Below are 10,780 nucleotides of genomic sequence, written 5' to 3'. Positions count from 1 at the left end.
CCAGTACATGATTCGACATACTACTTGTTTGATCTCTCATATGGATCCAATCAAGTACATCTTTGAGAAGCCTGCCTTAACCGGGAGAATTGCCCGTTGGCAGATGTTATTATCAGAATACGACATTGAGTATCACGCACAGAAAGCCGTTAAAGGAAGCATTCTAGCTGAGCACCTGGCTCACCACCCACTCAATGGTCATGAATCAACCAGTTTCGACTTTCCGGACGAGGACGTCATGTACCTCAAGATGAAAGATTGCGACGAGCCACTACCAGACGAAGGACCTGAGATAGGATCCCAGTGGGGCTTAACTTTGACGGAGCTGTCAATGCTTATGGACGAGGAATTGGGGCAATCATTGTTACACCTCAGGGTACCCATATTCCATTTACTGCCAGATTAACTTTCAAATGCACAAATAATGATGCCGAATATGAAGCTTGCATCATGGGTCTCGAAGAAGCCATGGATCTAAGAATTAAACACTTGGATGTATATGGAGATTCTGCTTTGGTCATCAATCAAATCAAAGGAGAATGGGAAACACGCCAATCAGGGCTAATTCCTTACAAAGACTACGCGAGAAGATCGTTACCATTCTTCGACAGGGTAGATTTTCATCACATTCCTCGTGAAGAAAATAATTTGGCTGATGCATTAGCCACGCGCTCTTCCATGATTAGGATAAATCATTGGAATGACATTCCTCAGATCGATGTTATGCGCCTGGATAGGCCCGCTCATGTTTTCACGGTAGAAGCAATCATCGACGACAAACCGTGGTATCACGACATCAAGAACTTTCTTCAAAAGCAAGAGTACCCTCTTGGGGCGTCAAAGAAAGATAGAAAGACTTTGAGAAAGTTAGCTTGTAGATTCTTCCTGAATGAAGATGTTCTGTACAAGAGAAACTTCGACATGGTTCTGCTCAGATGCGTTGACAGAAAAGAAGCAGAAATACTCATGAGAGAAATACATGAAGGTTCCTTTGGTACTCACACCAATGGACACACCATGACAAGGAAAATACTGAGAGCAGGATATTATTGGCTGACAATGGAGTCAGATTGCTACCAGTACGCAAAGAGGTGTCACAAATGTCAGATCTACGCCGATAGAATTCATGTGCCACCATCTCTTCTCAACATACTCTCTTCCCCTTGGCCTTTCTCCATGTGGGGAATCGACATGATTGGAATGATCGAGCCAAAAGCGTCCAACGGACATCGCTTCATCTTGGTAGCTATAGACTATTTCACCAAATGGGTTGAAGCAGCTTCATATGCAAACGTTACAAGACAAGTTGTCGTCAGGTTTATCAAGAATCACATCATCTGTCGCTACGGCGTTCCTAGCAAGATAATCACTGACAATGGGTCAAATTTGAATAACAAAATGATGAAGGAGCTTTGTGAAGAATTCAAGATTGAACATCACAACTCATCTCCTTACAGACCAAAGATGAATGGAGCTGTAGAAGCAGCTAACAAAAACATCAAGAAGATCATTCAGAAGATGGTCATCACTTACAAAGATTGGCATGAAATGCTCCCGTATGCTCTTCATGGTTACCGTACATCAGTACGTACTTCGACTGGAGCAACCTCTTTCTCCCTTGTATATGGCATGGAGGCAGTCCTACCAATAGAGGTTGAGATTCCATCAATGAGAGTTTTGATGGAAGCAAAATTAACAGAAGCCGAGTGGTGTCAAAGCAGATTCAATGAATTGAACTTAATCGAAGAAAAGCGCATGACAGCTTTATGCCACGGTCAGCTATATCAACAAAGAATGAAGAAAGCTTTCGACAAAAAGGTTCGACCTCGCACAATCAAAGAAGGCGACCTTGTACTCAAAAAGATTCAATCTTTTCTCACAGATTCGAGAGGGAAATGGACTCCCAATTATGACGGCCCCTACGTGGTCAAGAGAGCTTTCTCAGGAGGAGCCTTAATACTCACGACTATGGATGGAGAAGAATTCACCCGTCCTGTGAACGTCGACGTAGTCAAGAAATACTTCGCCTAAATAAACAAAAGAACAGCTCGCTAAGTTGAAAACTCGCAAAGAGCGGCTTAGGCAAAAAAGAGCGTCTCGGTGAATCGAAAACCCGAAAGGGCGATTCAGGCAAAAGTTAGAGACATAAAAAAATAATAATAATCAATCCCGGTAGACTTAAAACCCGAAAGGGGTAGCTTACGCAAAAGTTAGGGATATATGGCAAGTAACTGTGTTCAGGACAAACTTGATCATTCAAAATCCATAGCGGAGTATTCATCAGCAGTAGGTCATCTTCTACGAAGCACGAATACAACGCGACTCGGAGTGGAAGGGAAAGATAACGGTCGTCACGTTTCATCGTAGCCCTTTTCCCGAAAATTACCAATTTCCAACTTTGTAAATACTCCATGGAATCAAGCATTTGGCTGATTACCATTCCATATATAATAATTCGAGCCTTGTGCTTTCCTTTGCAATCTAGTCTTATTCAGTTTCTTGAAATGCATTTTAAGTTTAAACAGTCATTTTTCTTGAAACAAATGTTTTCATAAAATAAAATGAATTTACTTGCAAAAATAAAGGTGAAATTTCTTTCTGAGGTTTACAAACAATAGGAAGAATGCAAACAGTTGCTCCGAGAACGGTTGGGACTCCGGGAATCAAGATTTCCCCCATGAGGTCGCTTTGAGAACATCTCCCGATGACGGATCTTCACTTCAATTCATATTACTCACTTCGAACAGCGGACAACTGATAACCAGATATTTCCAACAGAGTTCGAACTACAAGAAGAGGACATCTTCTGATCAACAAGAAATCGAGTCATATCATAGGATTTTACATCCGCGACAATTCCATTCACATTCACTTTACATTTTATCATTGTCATAATATTCATGCATACATTACATCACAATTGCATAGTCAAGTCAGGCTTTGATCATGTGAATGCCTAAGTCATTGAGGCATGAACTCAAGTTTCCCCTGCAAGTTCTGGAGAAACCTCTTCCTGCGAGACAACAGTTCATACACAAGGATTTCCCCAAGCAAATCAACAAATGGCAGTCTCCCTCAAAGAGATAGTTTGTTCACTTTTGGAATTCCTCAGCCAAGATTCTCCTGCAGAGCGACACTCGACAGTCTTCGTCAGATAAGATAGTCCGCTTCGCATTTTGTAATTCCCTACAGGGTCGATGAGCGTTTCTCTTCTCTAAGAAATAAGGATTCCTCGACATAATTGACGAGTGATAGTTTTTCCTCCTGGAAAATAGTTTGGTATTTCCCCAGCAAGGTCAAGAGATGCCACTTCTCATCAAAGAAAATAATTCAGAATCTCCCAGCAGATCGACGAATGATTCCCCAGCGAAGTCAGCGAATGGTAGTCTTCGTCCAGAAGATGGTTCATGATTCCCCAGCGGAGTCAGCGAATGGTAGTCTTCGTCCAGAAGATGGTTCAGATTCCCCAGCGGAGTCAGTGAATGGTAGTCTTCGTCCAGAAGATAGTTCAGATTCCCCAACAAAGTCAGCAAATGGCAGTCTCTTTCATCAGAAGACAGTTTGCTCACTTTCTATCACAACAAAGCCAGCAAATGGCAGTCTCTTTCATCAGAAGACAGTTTGCTCACTTTCTTTCATGACAGGGTCGACAAATGGCAGTCTCTCCCAGTAGAAGACAGTTTGCTCCCCTAGCAATTGGCAAATGGCAGTCTTTTCCCAAGAAAAGACAGTTTGTCTGTTAAATACTCAAGAGATCGACAAATGGCAGTTTCTTCAAACAGTTTGTCTGTTTCTGGGATGTTTAACTCCCCACAGAGTCGATGAATGGCAGTTTTCCTATTAGGAAAACAGTTTGTTGATTCCCCAGGCATCAGTCGACGAATGGCAGTTTTCACCCCGAAAACAGTTCGTCCGCCTTTAAACAAAGTCATTAGCCCCTCAAAAGATCATGAGGCCATATGACATTCTTTCAAAGACGTCAAGTCAAAAGGGAAGATGGTGAAGTTTCTTTACAGCCGTCAAATGGCATCTTACCTCCAAGCGCTGGTAAGAAGTTTGACGAGGAAACAAACCTTTGAAGTTTCTTTACAGCCGTCAAATGGCATCTTACCTCTAAGCGCTAGTAAGAAGTTTGACGAGGAAACAAACCTTTGAAGTTTCTTTACAACCGTCAAATGGCATCTTACCTCCAAGTGCTGGTAAGAAGTTTGACGAGGAAACAAACCTTTGAAGTTTCTTTACTACCATCAAATGGCGTCTCATCTCCAAGTGCTGATGAGAAGTTTGATGAGGAAACAGACCTTTGGAAATTTTCTCTTTATCTGAGATATTGTCCAAACACAACTAAGGCCAGTTTCGAGATATGGACATCCGAAACGAAGGGAGGTTGTTTACCTTTTTCTAAGTATCAACACTTAGTTAAAGAAGATGGATTGCGCATCCTACACTGCCGTCCATTCGCCAAAGTCCACATCAAGTATTTCTACAGGAGATTTTGTCTCCTCATCCCCCGCCAAGCGCGACAACGGGATCAAGTCATGCAAAGATTATGTCAGTTACAACATCTCAGGAGCGCCCAAAATTCGGGCATTCTTTGATATTTAAGTTTCTTTCACGCAAGAGAGATCGAGATATCAATCTCTCTCTCTCCAGATAAAAGAAACTTAAATAGGGGCATCTGTCATACCCTAATTTTTGACCCCCCTGAGATGACATATCTTCAGGATTTTCATCAAGTCAAAGTAAATATCTAGGGCAGTCTGACATTCAATCGAGGGTGTTCAAAGACAGGAAAACTCAGGCAAAGGATCAATCAATAGGAAGATTAGTCTCTAATACAATCATAAGACTCAAGAGCTTCATTATTTCACCTATGATTGATTAGACACCCAGTCATCTGAGTACAGAATTACTCAGATCCACATACTAGGGTTTTGGGCCTTATCAAGGACTAAAATCAGGGATTACCTTTGGGAAACCATAAAAAGCCCTAGGGGATCATTCAAAGACATCAATCATCTTCAAATAACTCATATGACAAGATCCACTGGACATCACACCTCAATTCAAAGTCTACAGTCATCATTTTCATCTGGTCGACAATTAGGGTTTTTGACCTAATTCACCAAGATAGTTGACTTTTAATCAGAGGATGAATCCAAAACTCAAGACATGATTCAAGAGTCTCTACTACCTCAATATAATCCATTTACATCATTCATTTGAGGAGAAGATCTTGATTCTACACAAAAGTCCAAAATCTCACCTTGTCTGGAAAAAGTCAACTGTATGGGATCACCATTGACTTTTGAGATCTTTGGTCAAAAAATGACTTTCAAGGATCAATATCATCAATATATAGATAGTAAAGTCATTTGACCAAAGAAATTCATCAAGGAGCGAAAAGTCGGGAATTAGGGTTTTTAAAGGCATGGTGAGAACTCAAAATTTCACCTACACAACTCAAAAAAACTTCCAACATGAAAGTTGTAGATCTTGCAAAATAAAACAACATCTTACAAAGGAACTTTTTTCAAAAGATCAATCATTTAAGAGTTTTGGAAATTTTGAAGTTTAGGTCATAAACACTTAAAAAAATTTCTAAGTGTTTTAACCTAGTTTTCTTCCAACTTTGGCCTCATTTTTCACAAATTTGCCAAAGGATTCTGAAGAAACTCCAAACTAATGATTTAAAGTAGATGTTTAGGGCTTTCCAAATTGTGTTCAACCTTCTCCAAATTCATTTTGAGCTAGGAGTTATGCTTGTTCAAAGTTGGCCTCATGAAGTGAAATTATAGGTCATGTACAATTTGGAACTTTGCAATTTTGTGCATTTTGCTTCACTAAGTGATGCTACACGACCTCTAATGCATCTGAAACCATACTATACATCAATTTCCATCATTGCATAAGGATTAGAGAAGATTCCCAAAAACAAAGGCATGTGATTATGTAATGATTGCATTTTTGAATTTATGAAAAATTGGTGATTCATCAAAGGAATCTTCTCCCAACCAATTGGAGCTCATTTCTGCAGCCATTTGGTCCCCTAAGATCAAGCAAAACCGATGGCTAGGGAGTGGTATCAAAGAGCTCATCATTGCACTTGGAATATTCTTTGAATTTCTTCATGGCTAAGAAACTAAACTCACTACACTAAGCAAGCTTACTATGATCAATTGCTCTGAACCAATTGCTTATAAATAGAGGCCTCTTTCTCATTCAGAAAACACACCAAAGCAACCTTATTCCTTGCTTTCTCTTTCTCTTCTCATGCTTACGGTTTTTCAAAGTTCTTTGGCAAGAAGAATCGTTTTCTTCAAACCAAAGCTTATCTTTGGAAAGTAAGCATTCTAACATCTCAAGGGAGTTCATTTGAGGTGATCCAAGCACCTGGATCACTTCTGTAAGTGGAGGAACACCATTGTTGCTCTCACTTTGGAGCATTTGCAGTTGGAGGTCCATAGAGTAATTCAGGAGGTTCCAAGCCAAGCCAATCATCCAGACACACTCCTCAGGTCATAGTGAAGCTAACCAGATGGCTGCAACTCATCTGTAACTCGAGAATCATCACCCTCCATGTTCACTTGAAGCTGAAATCGAGGGAGGTCCATAGAGCAATTCAGGAGGATTCAAGCTCCAATAAGCATTCAGTTAGCATCATTGAGTCTCAAGGAAGCTATTGAGATCATTCATTCAAGTCCAGGTGTTCTCCATCGTCCTCACGACCTCCATTTTCAGAGGTAAGTTTCTGAACCTCACCTCTTTAATTCAAGTACTCTTTGAATCAAAGCTCGATTCTATCTTGTTTAGCATCATCAGAGGATTGAAAACCCTCTATCATCTTTCATTTATTCATCTTGTTTGTCATTTAATTTCAAATTTAGGGTTCATGTGTTCTTAGAGTTTTCTGAGAAATTAGGTAGCTATAGTTCATATAAATAAATGTTAGTTACATATCTGGATTCGTGAGGAAATTTAGAACAAGATTGATGTTTACATCATGTCATTTAGTTGAGAAACCAGAGAGTTAGGATTTTGAAAATCCTTGAGCTCGAGGAAGAAGATGACTATGGCCATGGCGCGCAAAAATTCAAATCTGGGGCCAAAGTTTATTTTATTTTGAATGGTAGTTGTTTTATAAACGACTAAAACGTGATAGCCCAGTGGTAAAGAGTGTTTGTGTGTTGCGCGTGCCCAAGGTCTGGGGTTCGAATCCCCCTCGCCCCAGACCTTTTGATTTTATTTTCTTTTTTGCTTCTATACACTTGAACACTATATGAATTGCATTGAAACCAGCTTACTATCACCACACGCGCGTTGGCTCAGTGGTGTTTGTTTTGAGTGTGTGACCTAGAGGGCGTGGGTTCAAATCCTCCAAGGGCCAAAACTATTTTTTTAACACTCATTTTCTTTCATTTTTCTCACAAACTTCACACAATTAATTCACCTATCAAATTAAATCATTTTCACTTCATTTTTCACACACTTGTTATTTAATATACCTATTTTGTGAATAATCAAAAAAATCATAAAAATATTATTTATTTCATATATTTTTATTAGGTTTAAAATAGTATGTTTTAAGTGTTTTCTTAAATACTTTAAATGCATATACTCATTTTGTTTTAATCTAATTATTTTGTGAATATGTTTATGATAAAACCCTAATTTGTTTAGGTCTTAATTAAGTAAAAATCTTTATTTTTACTTTAATTAAGTTGACTTTTGTTAATTCTCAAAACTGTTTTCAATCTCTGATTAAATCAAATGATTAAGGTTTTCAAACAACAAAACCTTGTATCATTCCAAATCATTTTCAAATTGCTTTTACACCAGTACTGTAAAGTACTGGGCCTCTAATAGAGTGTAAGTCCCAAAAACCTTCTCTTTTTAGCTTGTTTTCAAAACTGTATTTTCAAAATCTTCTTTCTGTTTTCAAAACATTCTTCTGGTATTTGAAGGGCATTATTCCCGGTGAAACTCTTCAGATACCTATGTGACCTTTGTCCATCTTCACTTCTTCTGTTTTCAAAAACCATTAACTGTTTATCATATATACATTCAACTGTTATCCACCAATTACTGTTGAGGCTCTGTACATACTTCTTCAAAGGCCTCCACTCCATCCAGGTTAGGCTTTACAAGCTTTCAATTTACAGTCTTTATTTAAATTACTGTCAAATATAAACTGTACATATATTTGTTTAGAACTACGTTTGAGTGTAAACCCTAGGACAGTTAAACTATATATATATATTATAGGAATATGGCCTAGGATTGAGAATATCTTCCCGGTGAAGGCTCTTTCCTAATTAGAGATCTGTAGTTCAAACCCCCAAGATGAATTATTCCCGGTGAAACATCTTGGTAAAAACCTTAGAATCCAAAAATAATAGGACACATCCACCCAAAGAGGAATTATTCCCGGTGAAACCTATTACCCATTTGCTTAGAGCCAAAAATAAGTTCAAAACTACATAGCTTTCTCTTGGGCTATAACAAGGACCCTCGATGACCCTCGATTAGCCTCCTCTTGGGCTTTGTACAAGGACCCACAGGCTTCTTAAAAGCATTTCCAGCTTCCTCTTGAGCTTGTATACAAGGACCCATCAGGTTTCTTATAAACATAGGAACAGGTCTTTAGTCACCTTTTAGCCTACCCTGGTGAGTTTCTTCCAATTTAAACCAGACTTTAAACAAGCTAAGTTTGTCTCAATTTTGCATTGAGTACACCTTTTGGAATGAGAGACATGGACAGTCTCTGTCACCCTTATCTTCATCAATCTTCCTTAGCAGAGTCTAGGATCTATGTTTACTTCTCCTCAGCATTGAGTCAGCCTTCATCTTGGGCTTTAAACAAGAAGTCTCCACTAGATAATCTTTCTGCCATTCCCTGGAAAGGGTTAGCCTCCAAAGTCAATTAATAAAAATCTGTTTAAGATGTCAAAAATCCCTGGAAAGGGTTAGCCTCCAAAATCAATCCATCATTTTAAATTCCCTGGAAAGGGTTAGCTTCCACACATTCCTTCATTTTAACAAAATCCCCTGGAAAGGGTTAGCCTCCAAAGTCAATTAATAAAAATGTCAAAAAACCAAAGATTCATTTCTCTTAGGAGATAATTTCCCCAAAAGAGTCAAAATCCCTGGAAAGGGTTAGCCTCCAAAGTCAATTAATTAATAAATAAAGATTCATTCTCCTAGGAGATAATTTCCCCAAAAAAAAAAGAGTCAAAACCCCTGGAAAGGGTCAGCCTCCAAAAAACATGATAAAGTCAGTCTTTTAACAGACAAATTCACCAGCTGAGTCAAAATCCCTGGAAAGGGTTAGCTTCCAAAGAAAAACAGTCTTTTAATAAATAAAATCTCCTTAGTAGAGTCAAAATCAACAAAAACAGTTAGCCTCAACCTTGGGCTTCATACAAGGCACCAAACAATAAAACTCCCCTGTCAAGAGTCAGCCTCAACCTTGGGCATTGTACAAGGCAGATAATAGAGTCTCCCCAGTGAGTTCTTCATCATTCAGTAGCCACAACCTTGGGCTTTGTACAAGGCAGATAAACCATATTTCATGAGTCAAAGATTCCTAACACTTAGAATCTTTTCCCCATAGAGTCATCCATACTCAGTTCATTTAAAAGAGTCTGCCATAACCTTGGGCTTTGTACAAGGCAGAAAATAATGTTTTCCCTAGCTAGAGTCAGCCACAACCTTGGGCTTTGTACAAGGCACACAAAATAGAGTCATTCATAGTTTCAAAAATTCAGTTATCCTCAGCAGTTAGCCACAACCTTGGGCTTTGTACAAGGCACACAAATAGAGTCTCCCTAAGTAGAGTCAACCTCAATTCTGGGCTTTGTACAGAACACCAAATAAAACTCCATCAAATAAACACTCTCCAAATAGAGCCAGCCTCAATTCTGGGCTTTGTACAGAACACCAAAATACCCTGTAATTAATCCTCAATGGAGTCATCTCCCAGAGTCATAATATTAATTAATCAATCAAAAAGCCTCAAGCTTGGGCCTCATTCAAGCTAGCTAAAGTCAAGTCTTTTATACAGTAGATAGACATAGCTTATCTCTATAGAGAGATATTTTTACTAATCTACCACATTCAAACAAACAAACATTTCAATTTCAATTTCAATTTTAATCAAGTCTCCCATTTAGGATTTTGAAAGGCATGAGCTGGCAGTAAAACCCAGACATGTGGTAACTTTCCCTAATTTGGATGAGCATCTTTCTTTCATTTAAGAGGCATTTGACTGGTATACTTACACATACACAAGTAAGGTCCCCCTCTTGAATGAAATGAACTCAGTTATTCTGTCACTCCTTTAAATGTTTGTGGTAGAATAGTACAAATACCTCTCTGTAGAGATGATTTCATGTCTCTTTACTGTAAACAGAGATTTAATTCAAGCTTCAACCTTGAGCTTCAAGCAAGGCACCAAAAATGATTAATTTCCCTAGTTAGTTCCCCGAACTACATTAAGCTCTGACTTCCACTAGGGATATGTAGGCATGAGGTTCACAAGGAATCTCAGCGAGCTAATAAAATACCAAAAATAGTCAGTTTGTCTGTCTGTCTGTCTTTCTTTAATCAATTCAATTCTCTCTCGTAATACAAAGGAGAAACTTTCCCAATCATTAGCAATAAACACAATCACAATGACACAGAGAAGGTTCCTGTAGAGTACTACAGATATGTAGGGTGCTTAAACACTTCCCTATGTATAACCGACCCCCCGGACTCCAGAATTTCTAGTCTAGGTGAA

The sequence above is a fragment of the Vicia villosa genome, linkage group LG1 (assembly GCF_029867415.1).
Source record: "Vicia villosa cultivar HV-30 ecotype Madison, WI linkage group LG1, Vvil1.0, whole genome shotgun sequence".
In the NCBI taxonomy this organism is placed as follows: domain Eukaryota; kingdom Viridiplantae; phylum Streptophyta; class Magnoliopsida; order Fabales; family Fabaceae; genus Vicia; species Vicia villosa.
Note: the sequence above shows the minus strand (reverse complement) of the source record.